Source organism: Nyctibius grandis, chromosome 8 (assembly GCF_013368605.1).
Source record: "Nyctibius grandis isolate bNycGra1 chromosome 8, bNycGra1.pri, whole genome shotgun sequence".
Classification (NCBI taxonomy): Eukaryota; Metazoa; Chordata; class Aves; order Nyctibiiformes; family Nyctibiidae; genus Nyctibius; species Nyctibius grandis.
In genome coordinates, this window is record NC_090665.1 from 22774168 (window position 1) to 22798634 (window position 24467).

General features: G+C 41.7%; 1 protein-coding gene across 5 annotated transcripts in view; it reads left to right on the forward strand.

Annotated features, from left to right (window-relative positions):
• The first annotated feature begins 7794 nt into the window (after window positions 1-7794).
• PER2 (period circadian regulator 2) overlaps window positions 7795-24467 on the forward strand; it is a 51264-nt gene continuing 34591 nt past the window's right edge. For 2 of the 5 annotated variants that reach the window (XM_068405912.1, XM_068405916.1), the window contains exons 1-3: window positions 7866-7975; window positions 16365-16418; window positions 18541-18702. The gene's annotated coding sequence lies outside the window, so the exon portion shown is untranslated. The other 3 variants (XM_068405915.1, XM_068405913.1, XM_068405914.1) reach the window with 3 other exon arrangements.

A 24467-nucleotide genomic window follows, 5' to 3' on the forward strand; every position in this document is an offset into this window, starting at 1 on the left:
AGCTGCAAGGACTGCAGTAGAGACCAGCCTGCCCAAACCTGCTTTGTGCTAACCAGCTGGAGGAATGCTCTAGCAGAATGGGCTAAATGCCTCAGCACTAACTGAGCTCCCTGGGTGGGCTTTGCACCCACACTGACCTCTGTACCTACCCAGGGAGTTTGCCCTATTTTAAAGCTGGATTGAATATGCCTTCCTAGGCTGTCCCCTACAATGCAGATTTACTCTAAGGCTGCCCCAAGTCACTTGTTTTCCCTGCACAGTATTAATTTAAAAAAGAACAAGAATGCTATTACTGCATGAGAGGCATCAGCCTCCCTAACTAAGCACTGCTTTCTTCAGCGCTTAAATGAAGCCAGCATTTAAGCTTCAGCTTAAATGAAGCCAGCAAAAGCTACCAGCATTATTAACAATAGCTGGTTAGTAATGCACTGTGAAAGAGCAGGGCTGGGGACACAAAATAATCATTGTAAATTACCCAGGTCGATAAAAGGGCTGAAAGGCAGCTGGATATGTTTTTCAGGCCCCCCTAGAAAATTAGAAATCCTGATGCTTACCCAGTTTCTACCCAGACACCAAGGAAACAATGAACCCTAGGGCATTTTTATAATTGCCTACAGGAGGCATATCCTATGGCTCTGTTTTTTTTGGCAAGGTAAGATTTCTTTCAGTCTTTTTGTTATGCTCTAACCCCTTTTTTTCTCAAATACATTTCCTTAGCTTTCCTGTAAGACAATGATTTAAGATGACAGCAGCCTTTCCTCTAATGAGCAACAATTAGCTAATATTACTTAGGGTTACTAATTCCTGCTTTCCTTTTACGCCCTTTAACCTTTTTCCTTTAAGGAATGAAAGGTGTCTTTTTTTTTTTCCCCTGTTTTGACTGAATTAAACTGCTTGTTTAATTTCTTTTCTTGTGTAGTTACGCAACAGAAGCATTCAATTTGAAAGTTCTCCTACTGCTAATGGAGTATCACATGTTACAAGTGGATGGAATATGTCTCATTATGACAATGAGTACTGTATTGTAGTGTAAACAAGGCTCGTGTGATCACCTTTGATTCTGTCTGCTTGCTTGCCTCTCCCCATTCGCCTAATAATTTTAAATTTCTTGGCTGGTGTCTACAAATGTGTCAGATAGGAAGAAGACCCAAGGATATTTCAGCTACATAATTTCCAAGAAATTATATACATGGGAAACCAGGTAGGTGAGGAATGTCTCCCTAGAGCTGCACTAGGGAAAGGGTTGTAGTTAAGGTCATACCGATTACACGCCAGATAATCCACAAAGATGGGAAAAATTTCTGCCCTCTTTGTTTCAGTTATTGTCTTTTTTAGAGTAAGTTCCCCAAACTATTTAAATCAAAGGGAGTTATCCTAACAGAATTTGTATCAGTCCTTCACTCCTTGGTGCTGTGGGTCAATGACAGGGCACAAAGTGAGCTGTCCTTTTTCTTTTAATTTATTAAAATTAAAAGAATTTCTGATTGCTTATCAGAAATTTCTAATTTATTTATGGACACAATCTGTGAAACTTTTTTTACTGAAGTATCTTGAATTGACTCAGTCTACAAAGGACTTCTGCAGAGCCTGAATGGCTTATTAAAATCCCTACTTTGTTTTCTAGTAGTGTGGCCAGGTGTGTCAGGCTTCTCTTTCTGAAGCAAACTCAGGCAGTCAGTATACACCCTCTCCTGAAAACAAACCCAAGCTTCCACTGACTTCAGTAGCAGCAGCATTCAGTTCAAAACAGCTCACGTGTGAACTCATGCTGGAAAACTAATTGAGGCAGAACGGTAATGGGAAATTCAATCTGAAAATGAAGTGTTTTTAATTAAGAGACACTCTTCAGAATTATACAGAAAGAGGCTCTTTCTCATTTAAAATTTGGCTCTTCCTTCCCACCAACTATAAGTCACTGATCTATAATTAGTATTCTTAGTAGAAGGAATGCCTGATTGTCTGGCTTAAGTGATGCCTATGACTGCGATGAGAAGAGCTGTAGGTGTGTTGGAACAGATTCTAGCTAGTCTGCTACTTAGCATCCAATGTCTTACAAATGTTTCTGTTATAATCTGCTAATGTTATAATCTGTTTCTCAAAAATTAGAACAAATTAAGGAAGAAGTGTGCCTCTAGATTCCTGGTAGCTGAAAGCAGCAGCATGACTTCATGCCACAATGATTGGAACTTACCTGGGAACAAGAAAGAGTCCAGCTCCAATCCCATGCCAAGACCAAGTCCAACATTTTATGTAATGACTATTTAATAAAAATTGCATAAATGCTTACTGGTGGGGAAGCCAGTACCCAGATCTTGTCTCTCTGTCCTTATTCTATTTTTAAAGGAATGTATGGGTCTCACTCCATTTTTGTAAGAGACTGATAATGCTTTACTCTACTGAAGTGAGTCCAAAAGGAGATCATAAATGTGATGGAAGTCAGTAGACTGACTCTGGTCAGTAAACACAGAGTTTAAACCAATTAAAACAATTGTGTTTAATTGGTATTTAAACCGATATCAAAAGCGTGATAGGCATCAGTGGTTGTGGGCAATCAAGGGATGGGATACGCTGTGTTACAGGCCCAGCACCAGGTCATAGGCCCAGCTGCTTAGGTGTGTGTTGAGGAATCCAGGTGTCTCAAGGACATCTGCTATATGTGGCCACATTTAATCCAGAAAGCAGTATGCCTCAGGAATCAAAAGCTCTGGAAATGTTATTCTGCTGTCTCATTGCCTTTAAAGAGCTTTCCCATGCCCTGTCCATGCCATGCAGGAACTCAGAAGTGTACTTGCTCACCAAGGGATCAGATTTGATTGCTTAACATGCAGGAAACTAACTCAGAAAGCTTTCTGGTAGACAAACAAATTGAACTGGCTCACTGAGGGGCCAAGTGAGTAGCAGAGTGGGCAAAAGAAAGGGTCAAGACCACCTAACCATGAGTACATGCTAGTAAGGTGGTAGTGGTGGCAGGGATGGGGTGAAGAGCAGCACTGCCCCCCTGCCTTGATGAAAGCGAAAGGTTAGATCAGCTCAGAAACCTCACGAAAGCTCTCTTTGGCATCTAAGTCTCGATGGTTTTGAATGGTGAACCCCAACCTGATATAGTCACTTTCTTTCAGAGCATGTATAAATCCAACACAGTAGGCAGGAATGAGGATGCACTTTTCTGTTTGGCATCTCTTACTAGCTCTCTTACGCTAGTCTAATGACATGCACGTTTCTTTTTAAGTGCCTAACTCTGTAATTCCACGTACAATAGGTCTTGGACCTTCTGCTCCAACCAAAAACACATTCTTCCGTCCTGTTTTGTTTTGGCTTTTGTGCTCCTGCAGCTGTGATGTGATCCAACCAAGAACTTCTTTCATGGGATGTTTTCAGTCAAATCAGTTTCTTAATCTGGCTGACAGTACAGTTGCATAATATCTAATTTTTAACTTAGTGGAGGTGGTAGGACTGATCCTTTTGGTGGATGTGTAAGATCTTTGATCACCTTAGGTAGACTGCAAAATCACAAACTAACATTCTGAGTTATACAGGAAGCTTAAAAAACCTTTTCAGCACAGTGGGGTCAATTTCAGGCTCTCTTCAGCCTTCTGTGAAGCTGACTGCAGAAAATGAGTTGATAATATACAGTAAACAGCACGATCCTGGACCCAGAGTGTCCAGAGCTGTATTTTGCTTCTGAAATCATGTTAATGGACTTGGGAATCAGCACATGTAGTTACAGTGATGAGATACACCCCTTCCATTTGTATCCTTCTAGTAATTTTAAAACAGAACAATTCAGGGCTCCTTTATGTGTCACCCTTCAAGATACTTGAAACAAAATTACACTGAAGTTGCCAACAGAAACTTAATTTTAAAAAATAACTAGAGAAGGGTAAGAATGGGGACAGAATGAAAAACTACATTGCCCAGAACTCTTTAGGAAAGGTTTTCTGGCTGGGGACAGCCATACACCTTTGCAAAGGACTTCTGAGCTGCAGCATTTACCAGGAACTTGCTGCTTGAGTCGGTGTTCTTTATCATATTTATTACGTTCCTTTACATTTTAATCAAAGAGTTTTCAAGACTGTATGGATATTGCTGTCTTTCTGCTTGTTACAGTTTGTTCCTACACCTTATAATGCTTTTAGAAAAACCTGTCCATATATTCACTGGTAATGAGGAAAGTAGGTTTTTTAATTCACTCATCCTTGTCAGTACAGACAGTAACAGTGATGCCTTTTGCTCATTAGCAAAAAAGTCTTTCCGGATCTTTGCAAGAATCAATGACTGTCAGAGTCACTGTAAATTACGAGTAATTAGACATAGGAAATGAAGAATCAGACGTGGGCTCCAGCTGCAAAATAGTGTTTGTTTTTTTTCTTTAACAATATACAGTTCCATCAGTGCTGTAGTATAACTTATAACAGGTAACTTCTGCAAATGGACAGGTGGATAGGGAAGCACAGTTACTTGAAAAAGATGAACGCTACTTCTTTAATGGTAAGCAAACCCAAGCAAGCAATCCTCAGGTAGCCTTTCAGGAATTCTCAAATTCTCCTTTTTTTTCACATTGAAAGACTTGATTATTTTTTTATTTTCCCCCCAAAATGTTGATACTGTCAATATGTTGCTGCTTATCAGAACTGATTGAAATACTTTTGTTAAGCAATAATTCTATTTTTTAAAGTATACTGGGAAAAGGTTCAGCATTTTGGTGGTGGCAAGAGGAAAGTTCTGGTAACATTGGAAAGTGCAAGAAGCAGGGGGAGTTTCACAAAAAAACAGCTTTTCTAAATGACTTTTTTCCCCACATAAAATCCTTCCAGTAAAAAAAAAAAAGAAAAAAAAAAAAGAAAAGGCCTAGTTTTACCAATTCATCTTTTGTGATTTCAGAAAGAATCTATGCTGGAAAAAGAGCTAGGTAAGGAAGAGATTCAATAGCATGTGGAAACTACATACTAGCAGTGCAATTTGAGCAATGCTACTTGAGCAGTTAAAAGAAAACGGCAAGGCCCAAACCTGCCTGCTTATGGATGGACACTACTTAAGAAGGCCTGCTATCTTCCGTGGGGTTTCACACAGACCTGTATTTGCTTGGTGAAACCAAATGAAGGGGCCAGGTAGAATTTAAAGCGGGACAGTGTCCCCACCTCACCAGCCAAAAGCTGCTTTGGATGAATGTTAGTGTGAGATGTAGTGTATTGTATGGTGAAACAGACGTATATAAAGGACTTGCCTTCTATATGAATGATTTGTTCTCACCATGCTCCAAGGGTTACAACTGAATACAAAAAAAGGGGAAAAAATCCACAACGATTTTAATGTCTCTGTTATGATCTTTGTGTTCTTCAAAACTTTTTGCGTACGCACACACAAACATATTTTACTCACGCTGCTATTAAAACTCTTATGCTATAGCTACTTACTAGGTAGAGTGACCTTAAAATCAGAACAAACAATTTTGTCCTATAGCATTTTGCAACAATTTTCTTTTGCTTTGTTTTTTAGCAGATGCACCATTGTGTCAGTAGTAATATTCACTCCTCTAGAAGCCATGTGCCTGCCTTCTTATTTCATATTGGTGTTGCCTGGAATAACTTGTATCTAAATACATGACTGCAACTTTCAGAAAATTAGCACCACAGAAAAATTTGGACTGAACTGGTTCAAGATGCACAATCACATTTTGAGTAACACTGTTTTCCCCAGTTTTTGGTAAATTAAATAGAAAGCTACAAACACTAAGAAGTGGCATAGAACTTAAAAAGTATTCCTGTAAACTTGACGAAAATAACTGCTTAGTAGCCCTTTAAAATAAGCAGAAGTGAAGTAATGCCTCTGGTAGTTACTAGGATGGAAAAGGTACTGGCTTTTTCTGGTGGTGGTGATTACTGTTCGCCTGCTAGAACTGGCATGCTCTGCTACAGTGATGAATGTGTCTCGTATTCTGTTTGTTCTGGAAACTCATTCAACTCTAGTGCAGTGCCATAGTTTGCCTCTGGCTCCTCATGCTTGCACACTGACGGGGTCGGGGGGAACCTCAAGGTTTTGCCTTGGCTGAAGTGTCTTATTTCAAATCTGTGGTAAGAGGTATAGCCCTTAGCACACAGCCAGAGATGGGTATTTTTGGCACCTAACATGAAAAACAACAACCTTTGGAAACCAAAAATGTCATTCTCCAGCACTCCAACCCAACCAACCCTAAAGCAAAGAACTTAGAAAAAAACGATGAAATGTTGGATGTGAAGTCTTAATAATAACAGTAAGTTGACCAAACTACACAGAGAATATCTAATTAGGATTAGTCTTTAAATTAGACTCCTCAGAGGAGTGCAAACTAACAATGGGATCCTGATAAGCTGACTTGTGAATTGCAACAAATCCAGTTGCAGAATCTGGTCCTAATGCTTCCGCTGCCCACCCCCTCTTCTCTCCAGGAGTTAAATGCTCCACAGTACTTTACTCACAGGCTGTTTCTGTAACAGTCATAGCTTAAATATCTATGTACCTAATGGACTTATCCCTAACACCAGAGTGAGGGAGGGAAGCAGCATTAACCTCATTTTGCAGATAAACAGTGGAAGCCCTGATGGCTCTCTACTGCATTACATCCTATGGAGCAATTGCACGTATGCAGTGAGTGTAAAAATGCTGTTACACCAGACTGCTGTATTCACACCAAGACTGACAGAGCTTTGGCATGTCCCCTATCCCTTTTTTGCATAGCCACGTACGACTATGAAGATAAATGAAGTTCAGAATATGGTTGTTATCGTTAATTTCTCAGCTACTGATTACTCTGCACAGCCTTGCAAGACATGGAGACTAGCACAGTGCCACTCAGCATGCTGAACTATCTAACAGTGGGTAATCTCCCTGCTGAACTGTAGCAACTCAACTCTCGGGCTCTCTCTCACAAGATGGCGCCGGGGCCTGAGCAAAAACCTGTGATCAACCTCACAAGAAAAACTTTAATTTTTTTTTTTTTTTACTGTAACATGGGAAATGTCAATACTCTGAATTTTTTTGCCTGAACAGATGGGGAAAAGATTTTTTTTTTTTGAATAAACATGAAAAATTGGTTCTTACACATTTGGAATGGAAAATAATAATATGGTAATTAGTGTATCAGGAACTAGTTTTCCGCAAGAGAACAGTACATACCTTTAATGCCTCGGAAACGCTTAGTTTAACCATTTTTTGTAGCTATTCAAAATGATGCTAACTGGATGGTGCCAGAGCAAGGTGAAGCTCTGCGCTCGCCTGTCCTGCACTTCAGTTTGTGACCCGGCAACTTCTGAACACTACACGGGGTCAGTTTCGAAACTTCAGGGCGTGCACCCAGCACGGGTGGCAACACCAGGAAACGGGATACGGGCGCTTCTCCCTTATGTAAGCGAACTGAGCCCCCGCAGGCCACTGCCTGGCCCCGGCAGGGCGATCTCCGAAGGCTCCAGCTGCTGCCTCCGCACCGCGAGCAGCGCGTCAATAGCCTCTCACCGAGGCTCGCCCGGCTGGGCTGGTGTCCCCCTCCCCTCAGCTCAGCTCGGGGTCCCGCCAGGCCGTTACCGGCGGCGGCGGCGGCGCGCAGGCCGCGCAGGAGCCTCTTCCAGAGCGGCCTTTTCCCCGCCGTCAGGGCGGGAGCGCTTCCCCACACGCCTCGGCTGGCGCTCGGCGGGCGGCCCGGCCGCCCTCGCCCACCCTCGCGCCGCTCTGTGGGTGCTGTGGGTGTGCCGCTCACGCGCAACGCGCCCCGCCCTTTCGCGCTCCTCTCAGGGGGCCGAGCGCGCGGCCGACACAGCGGGCGGGCGCGCGCTGACGTCACGGGCGGCTCCGCGGGGGCGGGGCGGAGCCGCTTCCCTCAGGCGTGAGGTAACCTCTGCCCTCCTCGGCCCTTCGGTCCGGCGGCGCAGGGGCAGCGCGGGCGGAGGGGAGCGGAGCACAGCACAGCGGCCGGCGGGAGGCAGCGGGGCGCCCGGCACCGGCGGTGAGGGCTCCGGTGGCGGCGCGGAGGCGGGGACGCGGCGGGGGTGGGGGGGAGGGGTGAGCTCGGAGGCGATCGTGGCTGCCGGTGGAAACATGGTGCCACACGTGAGGCTTATGTAAAGTGAGAGGCGTGCGGCGCCGCCAATGGGGGAGGCGCGCGTCCCGCCCCCGCCCCCGTCCCCCGCCGGCGTCACGCGCCCGCGGCCAATGGCCGTGCGGGCGGGGCGGGCTCTCCGGGCTCAGTCACGTTTCTGCCTGTATGAAGTCGGTGCCGGGCTGCACCGGGCTGGGTGGACGCGGCGTGTGCGGTGAGTAGGGCTGCGCCGGGCGCTCTCCCCGCGGCCGGCCGGGGCTGGGGGACCCGTCGGTGCCTTGGCGGTGGCGGGAGGGGGTGGCGGGGGGCAGCCGTGGGGGGCAGAGGGGCTCCTCCGCCCGCTGGGCGGAGGTTACGTAACCTCCGCGCGCCGGGACTCTTCCGTTGCCGGGGAGACGGGACGGGGCCGCCGGTGGGGCGCGCGGCGCCGCGGGGGTCCGGGGCGCTGCTCCCGCCGGGCAGGGGCCGGGTGGGGCTGCCTGCGAACTGGGGAGGGGGCGGCTGTGACACTCCCCGTCCCCCCCACCTTAGGCCGTAGCGGGGGCTCTGGCGCCGGCTTTGACCCCCTTCTCGGTCTGGGCCGTAGGGGAGGGCTATGGGGGTGAGTGTGGCACGGCCCCCGCCCATCTCGGGCCGGGAGGGGGTGTCCGGGGGTGGAGGGCACAGTGCTCCCCCCAACTCAGGCCGGGGCGGGAGCTGGGGGCTCCGAGGGGAGGCTGTACAACCCCCACCCCGGGCCTGTGTGGGGCTGGGCTGGGCCGGGCGCCGAGGGGCGGCGGTGGCCCCCACATCAGACCGTGAGGGAGGCGGCAGTGCCTCCCGTCCGCGTGCGGCCCGGGGTGGTGGTACGGCCGGTGCGGAGCAGGAGCGCGGCGGGGCGGTGTGACTTCCCCGCCCCGCGGCCCTTGGGGGCCCGGTGGCGGCGGGGCCGGTCCCTCGGCGCTGCCGCGGGGCTCCGCTCTGGCGTCCCTGGCGGTTGCGGGGCACGGGCTGCGGCCGCATCGGCGCGGAGGGCCAGCGCCGGGGTTTGGAGGGAGCGGAGATAAGAGGGGGGGTAGCACCTTTGGGGATCACACGTGTCCGGGGCCGGTGTGCGCGGACCACGGCCCCGCACTCCGCCGTCCCCCTCCTGAGGGGACAGTGCCGTACGCAGCTGGCCGGGCGGCCTTGTTTCACGTGAGGAATTGTGTGGCAGTAACACAATCTCAGCGCGCTACTGAGATGCGTGAGCTACAGGTAGAGGAGGCAACAGGTGCCGTGGATTTCTTTTTTGTGTTGCCTGTAGCTGCAGAGACACTTTGCTCGTTGGTACCGTGTGCTGCTGTTGACATTAGTTGCATGCTATTACATGTGTGATTACAAAACAGTTTATGTAAGTAGTTTCATGCAAACAGATGAGCAGTATGCGAACAGTCAAGCTGACACTTTGCAACTGACTTTTTGTAATAGGTTAGGATAGGGTGTAGTGTTGCTCAGCGTACCGCAGGAGAGTAAAAACCCCCTAAAGAGGTCAGTGTGAGGCCTCTGGTACCTGGAAACTGAAGCACTTTGAAGTTGTGTTCCAATGGAGGAGTAGCTTGGCTGAGACAGTGCATACGAAGGATTTGGAAGAACTATGTTGTATTATGGTTTTTAGGCTGTGAGATGTCCTTCATTTTCTTTTCCAAATGTAAGACACCAATGTTTACATTCTTGTACATCTGAGATGGATTAGCTACCACTTACATATGTACAAGTAAAGGGGAAAAGGTGGAAATTCTGTAATGATTCTAGTGGTAGGATTGTCTGGTCAAGTCAAAAGTAGAGCCAAAAACTGATTTAGTATAGTTTTATATAGCTGTTTCAAGTTGCTAATGTAATTTTAACCACAGTTTGCTTACAGATGACAGTTAATGTTAGTTCACATTTGTCAGAACTGCAGCTATCTTTTGGAGCTGGCTTTTGCTTATTGTCAAGGTAAAATCCGAATTAATCACAGTGATGGCAGTGAGGAATATCGACTTGAATGCAAATGGTTAACTTTGATAATGTAGGGTGATTAATAAAACTTAAGGATGTGAAGCTGACAGCTAAGGCCTCAATGGTGTGGCCTCATTCCATAAACTGATCCTGTTGTATATTAGATGGTTTGAGGGCGTTGAACTTGATGAAGCTCAAAATTTTCATACCTTCTAGGGTGCCTCAGTGTCTGTGACCTTGGTCTTCTCAGCCTTGGGCACAGTGCTATTTATGCACTTTACACAGTGGCTCTTGAATACAAAATTTGGGAGCAGGGCCTAGAATTTGATTCATGTTAGGGAGGGTGCCCACATTGTTGCGCTGTAACATCAAGTTCCTTCTTGCTTGCGCTTGTTTGTGTTTGCATGCTCTAGTGATCTCTCTTTTTGCCGTTTCTTACTGAAACTTCCATTATTTCTGCAAAGTGAGGAGGTTTCACTGGAGAACTGAACCGCTTCATCCAAGGCTTGCTGTTGGCCTTGTGATTAGGGCACTGTCCTGAGGTGTGGAGTCCTTGTTCTGGACTGTGGCGATTGCTTACCTCACTAGTGAGACATAAGGGAAAAGAGAGGGCCTTTGGCCTACAGTAGAAGAAGAAATTAATACCCTCCAGTTTTGGTGGGGGTTTTTTGCCATCTTAGGTGTTTATTTCAAGGCAGAAGGGAGAATGCTTTAGTTACGTAGTTGGCATACGTGTCCAACGCCACAGTGAAAGAGAGTGGCCTGTCCTGTGCTGTGAAGAAGTAAAGTGTAATTTGGATTGGCCTGGTTCACAAGGTGAAGGCGTGGAAAGCAGGATTTTGGCTTTTGTGCACTTTCTTCAGATTCAGCAAGTTTTCTGGTTTCATTTATGGTCCAAAGACTACATGGTTTTGCTGGGCTTTTTGGTCATGTGGCAGTTGGTAGGACTTGTTGTAGGCTTCCTATATGTTTTAATAAATGAATGCAATCTGTGAAAATCTAAGTAATCTTCATTTTTACATCTTCCTCTTACTCCTTTTGGATTTCCACAGAGAGGCATTAAAGAGAGAGCGTATTGTGGCAACTCTTGGTGCGATACCTTACTTTTCCACTCTCTTTCCCCAGTCATAAGATTAAAATATGTAACAACTCAGTTTATCAAATAAACTCACTTGAGCCTGTCCCTGGACAATAAATTTTTATAGTAATAAATTTCCCCTGTAAAGAATCACATTTTTTGAATCAACTGAGATTTTGATGTAGTTTAGCCATAGTATGAGGATAGCGTGGAATGAGGAAACTGATTGGAAGCAGAGTTCTGGATTTTTCTTCTACCTCAGACTTCATTAGGACCAGGAAGTGTTTGGTTTAGATACAGACTGATAAACCACTTTTCTTTTTCCTGGGTTCTTGCCACACCCTTATTTCTGTAACATCTTTACAATATTAAAATGTGCTTTACTGGAGAAAAGCTTTTTTAACCCCTTGGAGTATAAGCGCATGAGCAAGTACTGTGGGAATGAGGTATATTTTGTGTGGTTTAAAAGCAAGTAGATTACCACTAGCCAGTAGAACAAGTAAATTATCACTAGTCTAGATCAACGGTAGTGTTTTATATAGGGCTGCTACAGTTGGCCTATGTTAAAAGGGAACATCATGTTCTTAGCAAGGTGTTGTGTAACACTTGGCATGAACGTCCTGTAGACACTGTATTATACTCATAATGTTACCACATCATAATTACTGGATATTCAGGTGTTTCTGAAAAGGAATTTTTGTGTCCAGTTTTGGTTGCATGGCCTAGAAATCCTCTATGAGGATGGTGGATTACAGAGATTTTTAACTGGGTTGTCTAGCTGCATTCATGCTTTCCACATCCAGTTATATCCCTATTGCACAAGTTTTAAACTGCTTGAATATTTATTATATTAACCTAGCTTGTCAAGCACTGAACAGCAAATGGGTCAATTAATATCTGTATTATTTTTTGTCATACAGTTTTATTACTCTGAAGGGCTTTGACTTGCACTTTTGGATACAAATGAGGTTGGATGCAGAAAATGGTGTTCTTGAAAGTAGTGTCTCTGACGTTTTGTGTACTGTGTAAAAGGTGTCTGTCCCCTCTCCTGCTTTAACTGCTGCCTTAAACCAAACCACTGCGGTCCTGGGAGCCAGGCTGTTAATGTTGCATGTGGTGTTGGTAGTAAGGCAAACCTTTTGCTTGCTAGTTTTTGGTTAATAAAGAACAACTCCACCTTCTGACATGTAGAGGGTTTTTTTCAGGGTTGTTTCTTTGTAGCTACAGGTGAGATACTTCCTTCTGTGAAGTATGTTCAAAGGGAATGGGAACAGAAAAGGCAGCAAAGACACACTTCATGGGTTAATGGTTTTGCGATCTGTGGCTGGGATTTCTTGTGTCCCCAGGCTGCTTTTGTGAAATAAGGTATGGCAGAGAAGACCAAATTGAAGAAGCGTCAGATGGCTTGGGTATGTCTGCGAAGGCTGTGGAGAGGCTCGGAAGCTACTCTTGAGAGCACGTTCTGTTCATGCTGACAGTGAGCCAGCAACCGTGTAGTAGGAAAGCACCCGAACACATGGGAATCCACATGCCTGAGCATACGCACAGTGATCTGGTACTCTAGTAAGTGGCTTAGTAGATCACCAGGCATGCTTGGTGCAGCCTGCTTGTACTCTGCTGGCCAGCAGTGCTGGAACATGGGCAGATCAGGCTTATGCGCTTCTGTTGTGTGTTTCTAAGGTTATCCTTTAAGTGTAGATAGGGTCTTTATGTCTGAATGCCTGCACTGGACTTGTACCAATCCAGTACAGAGTCCTCTTACTTGGTCCTCTCTCCCTGGTGAAGGGTTCCTGAGAGACAGCAGCAGTGTACTAAGTTTCATGGAAGTTGCACAGGCAGTGGTTCTGAAGAGCATGTTTTCCCTGCTTATCCCCATATGCAAGTGAGGTTATGGGAATTTTTTGTGTGTGTGAAAGCTGTTGTAAGGTCAAGAAAAGTTTTTGTGCAGATGTTTTCAGCTGCTGCTGAAGCAGCATGTGGTAGTCCTAGAGGAGCCTTCTGATCTCACTGACATCTTTTGGTAGTCTGATTTAGGCAACTCTGCTTGTAGGACACAGTAAGAAGTGAGCCTAAATTTACCTTCCTTGAGATACATAATCATGGAGTATGTTTTTTCCATTTTCCTTCATTTCTCCCAATAGAAAACAAAACTTTATTGGGGGTGCTGAAGGGATAGAGACTCAGCATGCTGTTTACATGACAAGTGGGCTGAAATACACAGAGAGCATGTTTTTTGGTACAAGAGTATGAGGTTATTCTGCAGATTGTGTGAGCAGGCTGCCAAAGTTCAGTGCAAGTGCTGCTGGTGTTCGTGCTGAAAAGACGTGATAGTGGGAAAGAGAGCTTGTTTGTACGTCAAAATGTCTGGGAAAGAACTTTGGGTTTTGCTTCCAGCTGTTTTTGAGTGTACCGTGATAATTCTTAATGCTTGATTTTTCTTACAGATAGGATAGAGATTTCCTTGTATAGATGGCTTTTAAAGGTACAACTGGCTTTTTAAAAGTAGAACCAGAGCTGCACTGCCTTTCAGAGTTCACCTTTAAGAAGGTACCTTTTGTAAAACTGGAAGGAAGGATGTCTAGAGATTAGTGTGGGGCAGGTAAAGGAGACTATGTTTAGCTTCTTCACAAGATGCCTTGGCACAGGCTGCAATGATCTTGTCTGTCAGGGGTGTATGTCTCTGTTTGCTTGTTTTGTTTTTTTTTTTCCTTATAGCAAATACCCAACCTGTTGGCAATTACACTTAGCTCTGGGCCATGGCTTATTATTCAAGGTGAAGGAATAAACTTGAGAAAGACAGTTTCTATTGGCTCTTAGGGATGATCAGTCTTGAGCACAGGTGGTGGGCTTAACAGAACAAGGAATAGTTACCTGAAAGGGTAAAATAAGCTTTGCTTCTGGTCTGGCAGAGAAGAGAACAATTCCTGCTAGATGATGGAGGAGTGGCTCTGACTGCTTTTTGCAGGGGAGGGAGGAGAAGGGGGGATTACTTTGGTACTTGGCTTCTTATAGTTACAGGAAAGCAAATGATTAATCAGGAGCTGGCCCAGGTTGCTCAGCACAGCATAAGTGAGATTGACCCTCCATGAGGTGAACTTGATAAGTTCAACAATGTCCTGGTACCGTGCTATTCATAGTAAAACTGAGTTGACTTTGTCCTGTTACCTCAGGCTAACTCTTTGCTATTAGTTACTCCATGGGGAGAATGAGCAGTTTTAAAAACAATAAAACCAATCTAAAACTTGAAGGAAATTAAATAATAGTAGTGCCGTGGGTGCTTCAGGAATAGAAGTGACTGGTGACATAAGCTTTGGTCCATTTAGGAACCATCACTTGAGAACTGAGAGTTTTGTTTTTTTCCTGTTCGGCCCTCTGGGACATACCTAAGTCTGCAAAACATGTAGTTAGTTTCAGAAAGTGCAGTTACTTAGAGGAGACTTAGCTGAAAGTAAAAAAATCACTGAAAGGAAAATCGGCCTGGTTTAGGCCAAACCAGGACACTAAGGAAGCTGCTTTCTGTGATATTTTTTTTTAACAGATATAAGTAAAAGAAGCGTAAGTTTTAGTAATCTGGGAACAGCTTTTGCTCTAAGAATGCATACTTGTATTTTGGAATATGAAACTAGTCTTGGTCATGATGTCAATACTTTCGCTGTTTTAAGATTGTAATCTGTGGAAGAAGTGTAACTTGAATTCAAATATGTGATTCCAAATTTTACACCAGATAATACTCATTCTTCATCTTGGATGCTGTCAGATGAATGAATGGTTGATTTTGAAATACACTGTGTTGATATCTGTATTCTAAAGAGTGTTCGAACAATAAATGAAGATAATGGAGATGGAATTTTGGGGGCTTCCTTATGTTTATAAAGGGAACAAAATTCAGTGCTTAGTTATACTGTGCGTTGCTCAAGGAACCAATTTAGAAGTTAGGTTACAATAACAGTAAATATTTTTTCAGTAAAATTTCTTGCATTTCCTCTCATTTTATATTTGTAGTCTTTAGAGCTGTTCTTTATCTGAGGAATACGTATTTTACATGGTTGGACTTGTACTGCATTATTAAATGGACTTGATTTATGTTTCATAAATAATTTTTTATCTTGCTTATAAAACTTGGTGTTTGGTTTGTTGTGGTTTTTTTTTTTTTTTTTAAATACGAATATATTGATGACACTTTCAGATTTGGAAAGATTGTGGTTAGTACATTCATTAATGTGAGTGTCTTATGCTGTCCCCAAGAAAGTGATTTATAATATCAGTTCTTTCTCAGTGAGTTTGAACTGATTTTTTTGTTTTGTTGCTGCTTTGGATGCTTCATTTGAGCTGTCATATCAGAATGCTGAAAAATAAAGGTATTCAGGGCATTAGATTTTTAAAGACCTGTTGTACCAATCATGAAGCACATGGAAATGGTATGCCTTCTCTAAGTCTTTAGGAAACTGAAATTTAGTGTAGTGTTCAGTATCAAGTGCTACATCTGTGTTGTTTGCTGTGCAGAGTTTATTAATAACTTCCAGTATTTTGATCGCTCTTGCAGGTATTTTAAGAAATTTTAATCATGAGGAAAGTTCTGGGGTCCAGAAAACAAAGTAGCTGGTGTTACTTAGATAATCAGGATGATAGCTCAGGAGGAGAAAAGAAAGTGTTATGCTTCTAAGCTTTGATTTAGAAAGCAGGTCATAGCCTCCAAGGGTATTTTTTGGTCAGTTATGCTCTACTTCCTAAGAGGCTGATACTATTCTAGTCTCTGAGAAGTTGAACACATGGCATCAGAGATACCAACTTATGCATGTTTATGTTCAATGTGTGAGAAGCTGATGACAAAAAAAGCTTATTACAACTCAGGTGGGATGTGTGATGGATTAAGAAAGCAGAATAGACAGAATTATGGAAACATTTTGAAAGTGAAGAAAACTTGATGGTTATTGGAGCAAAAAAAGGAACAGCTGAGAGTTTAAAGGAGAATGGTGGAGGCACATCATCTGTGATGCAAAGAAAATGTGTCCAAGTGGTTTTGTTATATGTGGTCTGATGATGGGGGACAGTATTGTCCCAAGGCAGGAAAGGGAAGGATAGCAGTTCTGGATAGTACTCTAATATTCCAATACAGTTGAAACTGTAAATGAGATTTTGGGGATTAATACTATAGTGTCTGATTAGTCTAAATGATTGAAAAAAATGTTTTTCTATGGCTACAAAATGTGATCTGAATAGGTTCTTAACGCTGACAATATTCTCTTTTCAATGTTGCAGGTGTGACTTCAGTTCTCTACAGAAAGTGAACTTGGTTGGGGTCCTGTAATACAGGTGTGTTTCCTAAAGCAGGTTGTTCATAGTTTTCTAAAATTTGAAGTCGTCTATGCTTAGAATAGATATATCTCAGTATCGAAGGAAATGTTGTCACAAGTTCTATATTCTTTCTATACTGATCAAATTAGACTTCCTTCTGTGGAAAATGCCATCCATGGATGAACTCTTAGTTCTTTGGGATTTGGGCATACTCAGTCACGTGTATATTTCCTCTAATAAATAATAGAAGACTAGAAGATCAAATTTGACTGCCTCTAATTCTACTCAAACTGTTAAAATGCCTAGTTTGAATGACTTGTATTTAGTTTCAGATAAAAATCCTTTTCGTTTAGATTTGTCTTAGCTTTCAGTTAAACTGTAGAAAGGCTTAATATGAGAATTTTAACTAGTTTACAAGGACTGTGTTTTCTTAATGTCTTCCTAAATGCATTAATTAGATGAAGCCAATATTATACCCAATTGAAATGGTACATGCTGCTACTGCGAATATCCTCTTCTAAACTGGACTTTGTTAAACCTTTTTTTATTTTTTAATCTATGAAAATGCCATGATGGAGGTCATCAAACTAGGGAAGTGCTGTGTCGCTTCATAAATAGTTGGGCAAGACCTTGTGGCTAATTTCTTGTAGATCTTGATTAGTGAAGATAGAAACATAACTCCATTAAGGAAATATAGATTACAGGGAGATGAGTTAATGTTCTTTAAATGAGGATTTAACTGGTTCTGAAAGACATTCCACATTTTCAGTGTCCAAGCTAAAAATTGCAGAATCTGCAAGTAACTTCAAATAAGGCAATTTCTAACACTTCTTATGGTCAGAGATACAGAGCTTATAATTTAAACCCTGTTTTATCAATTTATGATAAAGACAGAGGCAAAACATTTAAAGAACCAATGTGCCCAGGTTTGTATCATAATCCGAGACTTGTAGAATTCATATGGGCTTTGCGACGTTATGCAGAATGGAATGTTGTGAATAAATTCTTCCATAAGTCTGGCCAACACAAATGTACTTTTAACAGTTGGTAGATGTGCAGCATTTTAAATTAAGGCATGTTATCATGGGCTGTCTTCCAAAATGGTTAGCTTGGGATCTGAACACTGTTCCAAATTTTTGTTCCAAGCATTCCTTCTGCATATTCAAATGAAACATTTAAAGTGATGTAACTGTTTGCCACACAAATGTTCGTCTTCTGAACTTCTGATTTTTATTCTACTATTTATTTGTGTTACATGATAGTGGCATATACCAATAGACTTCGTTTCCTAGATTTAATAGAAGAGTTTTCAGATTTTCTTTTTCCTGCCAAAATTCCCAGTGTCTGTCTTGGGAAACTGTTTTTCTTAGGAAGAATAATAGTGTGAATGGACTCTGTTAGTACAGACTTCTGAATGTAAGGAAACACTTTTTTTGTTTGTTTTTGTTTTTACTGTGAGGATGAGTGAGTACTGGAACGAATTGCCCAGAGAGGCTGTGGAATCTACCATTCTTGGAGATATTAAAAAGTCATCTGGAGGCGGTCCTGGGCAGCCTGCTCTAGGTGACTGCCTGAACAGTGGGTTGGACAAGATAACCTCCAGAGGTCCCTTTTGACCTCAACCATTCTGTGATCCTGTGAATTGCAGTTTTGTAATGGCCTAGTAAACTCTTTAATGCTCATACCAAGCCTACAGTGATGTAGATGAGTTTAGAGCAGATGTTAAAGTGGTATTCTAACCAAATTTCTTAAGCACTTGGAGCTCCTGTTGGCTACATCAGGCATTTTGCTCTGTTATCTGCTGGAGAGGTTGGCTCTTCATTCTTAGTGGCTGTGTCAGCCCGTGCAGACTATGTACATACTATGCATGTACATAGTATGATACTGTACCAATAGTGAATTGGAAGGATTATTTTATCTAGTATAGAAGATTCTGTTATTTTAAAGCTCTATAAAACCTTTAGACCAAAAGTGTTTAAAATGCAGATTTGTGTCTGATTCCTCTGCTGGATGACAGTTTCATGTTTAACCAACATCTATCTGCACAGGCATGGCATAACTGTGAGCATCTGTCTGATATCTGTTTGAAGAGGACACTGTTGGGGGGCCCAGGTATTTCTTTTATATTTTATAGTTGTAGAGGTGTCCGGACTCAGTAATGGTCAAAGATTTCCAGTAGAAGAGGATGAGACAAGAATTAAATGCATGTGGGAGACTCTGGACCTAGGCACTTCCATGCTTTTGATGCTAGCTGGGAGGGAGCTTGATAAACACTTTTACCAACTTTTCGTAGAAAAAACAGGTAAGAAACATGCATAATTTATGATTCCTGTTAGCAGAAAGATGCTTCCCCCCCACCCCCTAGAGCGTATGCGGAAAATATATTGTTCTGTGTTTGTTTTATCGTGGAACTGTGATTTCAGTCATATATATACTCATACAGAACTATTTTTTGGATATAAACTGGGAGTTACATTATTTGAAGCTATGATGATTTTTAGCCTAAAACCATACTTATTCTTAAATTCAGGTTTGAGTTTCTTCACTGAGGAAACAATCTGGTTGGAAGCATCCTTGCAATGGATGCAAGGGCCCTCGCCTGGTGCTTAGGCTGACCTCTTCCTGTATAGGTGCTGCTATAAATTCAGGGTGGTACTTGGATGGCTCTGAACCAAGGCTGTGTCTTGGTTAGTTCCTCTGTTGTAAAGTGGCAGCTGTAAGCACTGTGTAATTAGGATCACCTTTATAAAGATATTACTAACTTTTATTTAAATAGCAGTCCTGTATTCAGGATTCTCTTGAACTGAAAGGTGAATCCTTATCAACAAATGGTGAAATGAATGCTGTGAAATTCAGATTTTTACAGAAGCACTTGTGATATTCTACATGTTAATAATTTCATTTACATAAGTAGTAAATTCTGACTTACACCTCATTCCTTGTTAAGAAAAAGAACAAAACTTGTTTATGATGACTTGTGGTGAGATGAGGAGTCTATTAATAAACGTTTCTTTTGTTTATTCAAAAAGTCTTGCGGGAAATTAAGCATCTTTTGTTACTTTTTCTTATAGTGAAGTCCAAGAATACTGCTATCTTTTTATTCCCCCCCCACCCCCCCACCCCGCCCCTTCCTAGCCCTTCCCCTGTCCTAGTGAAGGTATTCTGTTAATCTTTCTGTCTCTTGCCACAAAAAAATGAATCTCTCAATGTTATTGCTGGTGAAGTCGTACAGATAGACAAGTCACTTCTTGGATTATTGTTTGTTTTTCAACATTTTTCCTGATGTTTTGCTATTACCAAGCATTTAATTATTGTCTAATTGCACAGGGAGAATGCATTCATTGTAGATGTTAATTTTCAATTTTCTCTAAAATTGCGTGATATGATTAAGTCCCTGCTAGTTATTTGTCATAGAAATGAGAACTTTTACCATTTTGCAAAGCTATCATCCAGAAGACATGTGGAAACTCTTCTTGCTGATAAGATCTTCAGTAAAATTGAATCCTGACCATTAAGAATGTCTCCTATTGGTGCCAGTACAGTTAAGAGTCCCCAAATACTCACATGTCTAAAGTATAGTCATAAACTGTGATGTGCCTCTTGCTTCATTTGTGAATATTAGTAAGTTCCTATTAGTTGCAAATTTAGACTCAAATCTTCAGATGTTCTCCTCTTACTTGGTTCTTGAATTAGATAATATTGACTCTGTTTTTTTAGTTTTTCATTCATTAAATGCCAGTACTAGACAGGATATTTTTTGTGTGAAAAGAAATGTGGAAAAATCTGTTCTCTGAACGTAACCGGATCTCTGCTGAAACAAGATTTTTGAGTTTAAATGCCATAGTTTCAAAAGAAATTTGCCTCCTTTATGTTCTACAGTCCTTGTTAAGAGGGTTTTTCAAAAGCATAAAACCATTATTTCTTCAAGTGTTTGTCCATACATATTTTGGCATGTTTTTCTGGGGACACTGAAGTTCAGGCTGTTTCCATTGTCGTACTGCAGGATAAAGGAGCCTCTGTAGCTAATGAATAACCAGAAGACATTTTCTGCACACCTAACCTGGTATATTAATGCCTAGATTTGTCCTTCGTGCTTAGTGGAAGTATGTTGCCGTTTTCATACGCTGCATCAAGATCTTAGAGTTCTAGTCTTTGCCAAAGTGTCTTTGGGAGGTTTGCTCTGTCTAGAAAAGTAGAACTTTTTGTGAGCCCGTTGCCTTAAAATCAAGTTTAACTGGTGCCAATTTAAGCTTAAAAAGAAGTTGTTACTTACAGAGTCAAAATAGACAACCCCCCTTAAAAGTTTAGAAAGATGTAGCAGAAAATAAAGAAAAAAATGGCTTAATGTACTTCTTTCAAGATCGAACCTAAGAGAGCTCTTCCTCTGTTTCCATGTCACTCTCTGCATTTGCTTACTGAACTTGGTGTGAGGTACAATTACCTTCCTCAAACTGTGGTGACAGGAGAGAACCTCAGACTGGGAAAGCATTCTAGTTTTTACCTTTTCATTCTTTTTTGGTTATTGTTTGGAAATTTATTCAAGGACATAAGTAGGATGAATATGTGCAATTTATTATGGCATTTTGACTGAGATTAGTTTCAACGTTAATTAATCTCTCTGGGATGACTGACCCTCTGGTGCTCCTGAAGTGTTTGCATGGTGCTTGCGTATGCATGCAGATATTCCAATTTAAGGTCTTCCTCAGAGAGTGAAGTCTAGCCAGATGCATCAGTTCTTATCTAAAATTACAGGCATAGAGCATGGTGTAGGGTAATTGCCAGTCTGTTCTTTTTTTCACATCTATTCCAATCTCTTAGTAGAAAAATCTCTCTGAATTTACGGCATATATTAACATTGCTACTTTAGGGTATCTTGGCTTTTTTATTTATTATACAAGCTCTTGTTTTAGAAGCACTCCTCTTACATCTTTCCCCAGAAGCTCTTGGAGGTCTATCATAATCTTGTTCCTTCCTGTTTATTCTTCCTGTATTCCTTACTCTGGTATGTGCCTCTGGCACTGAGGCTTTTGAGATTTTGAAACAGAAGAAACTTTGTGCAAGACTGACTTTCAGTGGCATTGATCTTCCAGTCCTGCCTAAGAACACCATTACACCTCAAGTAGTTGAGCCAATTCTTCTCGAAAGATGCCTTTAAAAAGGTCAAACTTGTATCTTTTCCATTACTGGGATACTCATTTTTGTTCCTGGCACCATTGTCCTTGGGCTCCAAATTGTCGTCAGTGTAATGTAGTTATGCAGGAGTGGACAAAGCTGCAGAAGCTCTGGCATGTTGCTCCTTAGAGACAGAAGTAACACAACTTAAGTGTTTCCTGACACATTTCTGCCAGGTATCAAGAGGAAGAAAATTCACATGCTATCTTCTGTAGACCAGTAGCTATTTATTTTCTGTTGGTGATTCTCTTAATTTGAACTCATTGCTTAAAATAAAAATAATTTAAAACCCCTGAAATCTTGACTGTCATTGAATTACTCAACTCTTGTTCAAGGAGGCTCAGGAAATTCCCCCAAAGTTTTAGGACAGCTTATATATATACTTTGGGAACTATTGTCTCCCACCTAAGGAAGCACTATTGAAGTTTCCTGCAAATACCTGGCAGAAGCTAGCCTAGGTGTCAGGGAAAGAAGAGCGGAGACGAGACAATAGATGATATTTGGGGGTAGAAAAAAATTACTCATCAGTGGTTTAAGAGCTCAGAATTTCAAACTGTAAGACTCTACATGCTAGCTATGGCACAACTTCATTGACTCTTAAACATCCAAAGATTACAGAAAAGACTTTAGGGAAATAATTTTCCAAGGAAAGGTTGTTCCAAAAAAATATTTGCAGACAGCTCTTGAGGCTGAAAGTACTACAGCATATGTAATACTCTTTGGCTTCAGAATTCAGGAGTAGGATTCAGAGTAGGAAAGCTGTGGTACAATCGTTGCCCTTCCCATAAATAGCACGACTTTCCTGATATATGCATTACTGTAATATTGGGCTAATTATCTTTAGAGAATTTAAGACTATGCTGAGTCTGTCTTCTGGCAGTTCATGCTTATGAACCTATCAATAGTGATTTATATAGTTTTCTTTAAAGGATTTAACTATAGCAGCCCAAAGTTGTGGGGTGGGTGGGTTTTTTTTTTTTTTGAGAGCTTTTTTTCCTACCTCTAAAGAAATCATGTAACATAGTTTACTAGTAGATAGCGTTGTTTCAGTTATGGCAGTATGTTTTTCTCTTGTATCTAAAGCTCTTTGTAAGTAGTATTTGGTCAGAAAAATAGGAGGAAACCCCTGCCTTAGGCACAGAATATAGTATGAGGGATGTTCGATCTCACCTTAAATTCCTACACGTCAGACCTCCTTTTCAGGTGATGCTGTGACTGTCTTTTTTTCCAAAAGCTTCATTTTAATCATGATGGGGTTAATTTGTGTAATTTTGATGTGCGTAAGGCCTTTACTTGAAATGGACAAAATGCTGTAGATGATTCCCAGTGTTAGCTTTGACCTTCACAGGGAAGCTAAAAAGCCATCCTATTGCTAGCTGAGCTGTTCGCTGGAGTACCTTTACTCACTGAATCCTCTATAGAACTTCACAGCGTCACTGCCTTCTGAGAAATAACAGTACAAATGACACATGAGAAGTGGCTTCTTGAGAGTGGGTTCAGTTATTTAACCAGAGAGATGCTCTTATTTCTGCAATATTTGAAGTAGCGGTAAGAGTGTTTCCTGGTTGAGAATGGATTAACACATAAAATGCTCCTTACCTGTACAGTAACAGGAGGTTTGTCGCACGTGCTTTCCATATAGGTTATTCCCAGTGCTGTCTTCTATATTCACTCTCCTGGGCCCTTTGATGTTTTCAGGCATTCTCAGAGAAAATGAGTTGTGGCTAGCCCTGCATGGTTAAGCACAGGCCGTGATACTGCAGATAGTAGCATGGATACCATGAACCAGACAGGCTCGTTTAGGAGCATGTGTAGTGAGAGTGGACTATATACAGAGACAAAACTTCATTAAAATGTCTAGCTAAGTAAGGCAAGTGAAAGTGAGAGCTCTGTCTACCAGAGAGATTAAATCAGAGATGAACTGTCTGATCCAGTTAATCATTGGCCACCAGAGTATGTGCCATTGTGAAGTAATACTGGAGTTTCATCTAAGAGTAAATACTCATTTATTGCGTGTTCCAGTTATGTAATTTTTGAGACCGAAGTGGCTTAGTCCAGAAAAAACTGTTAGAGCTACTGAAGTGTAATTTACTGCCTGTATACTACTGTTCAATACAACGGCATAACAGGATGTCTATTTAGTCTGGGTTAGAGTACCTGAAGTGAATACATGCAGAAGTGAAATGTTAGTATATTTTATTCTGCCCAAAGGGGTTATTTTATTATTACCTATAATGAAGTACTAGTGAATAATCTTGTAAAGAAAAAAAATTATTTATATTTATATACTATTACTGATAGCTTAAATGAATGTCCTTAAACTACATGTCCTCTTTCAAATGAAAACAGGTATCTTATATATTACTTTGCCCATATGAGGAGACAGGTAGTATTTTATTCTGAAAAACTCAAAGTAAATGTAAAATGTCAGGAAAAACAGCAATTAGGAGAGTAGGAAAATAGTTTTAATGGCTTTTTTGGGCGGGAAGGTAGTTGAATAATACTGTGTTTTAAATGAATATTAAGTTAATGTTTTCTGTTACAGGCTTTCTAAAAAGAAAAAATATCTATATATTTGTGTTTAAAAGGAAGCTGTTGCAGTTAATATTAGCAAAACTTAGTTGCAGATTTTTTCATTGAGTTTGTTATTCCAGTCAGAGGTTTATTAGTCAACAATTATAATCTTGAATATTTTAAAGGAACAAACGGGAAGGAACAAACATGATTCTGTTGTTTTAAAAACAACCGCTTTTTTTCATTGTTCAGAGAATCTTAGTTCATGGTTTTGCAGTATTGTTGTCTCTGTGGGTTGCTGAAATAGACAAGGAAATGAGTCAGATTAAATATCTTTATTCATGAAGTTGAACTGCTCTCTAGTACTACTTCTTTGATAGC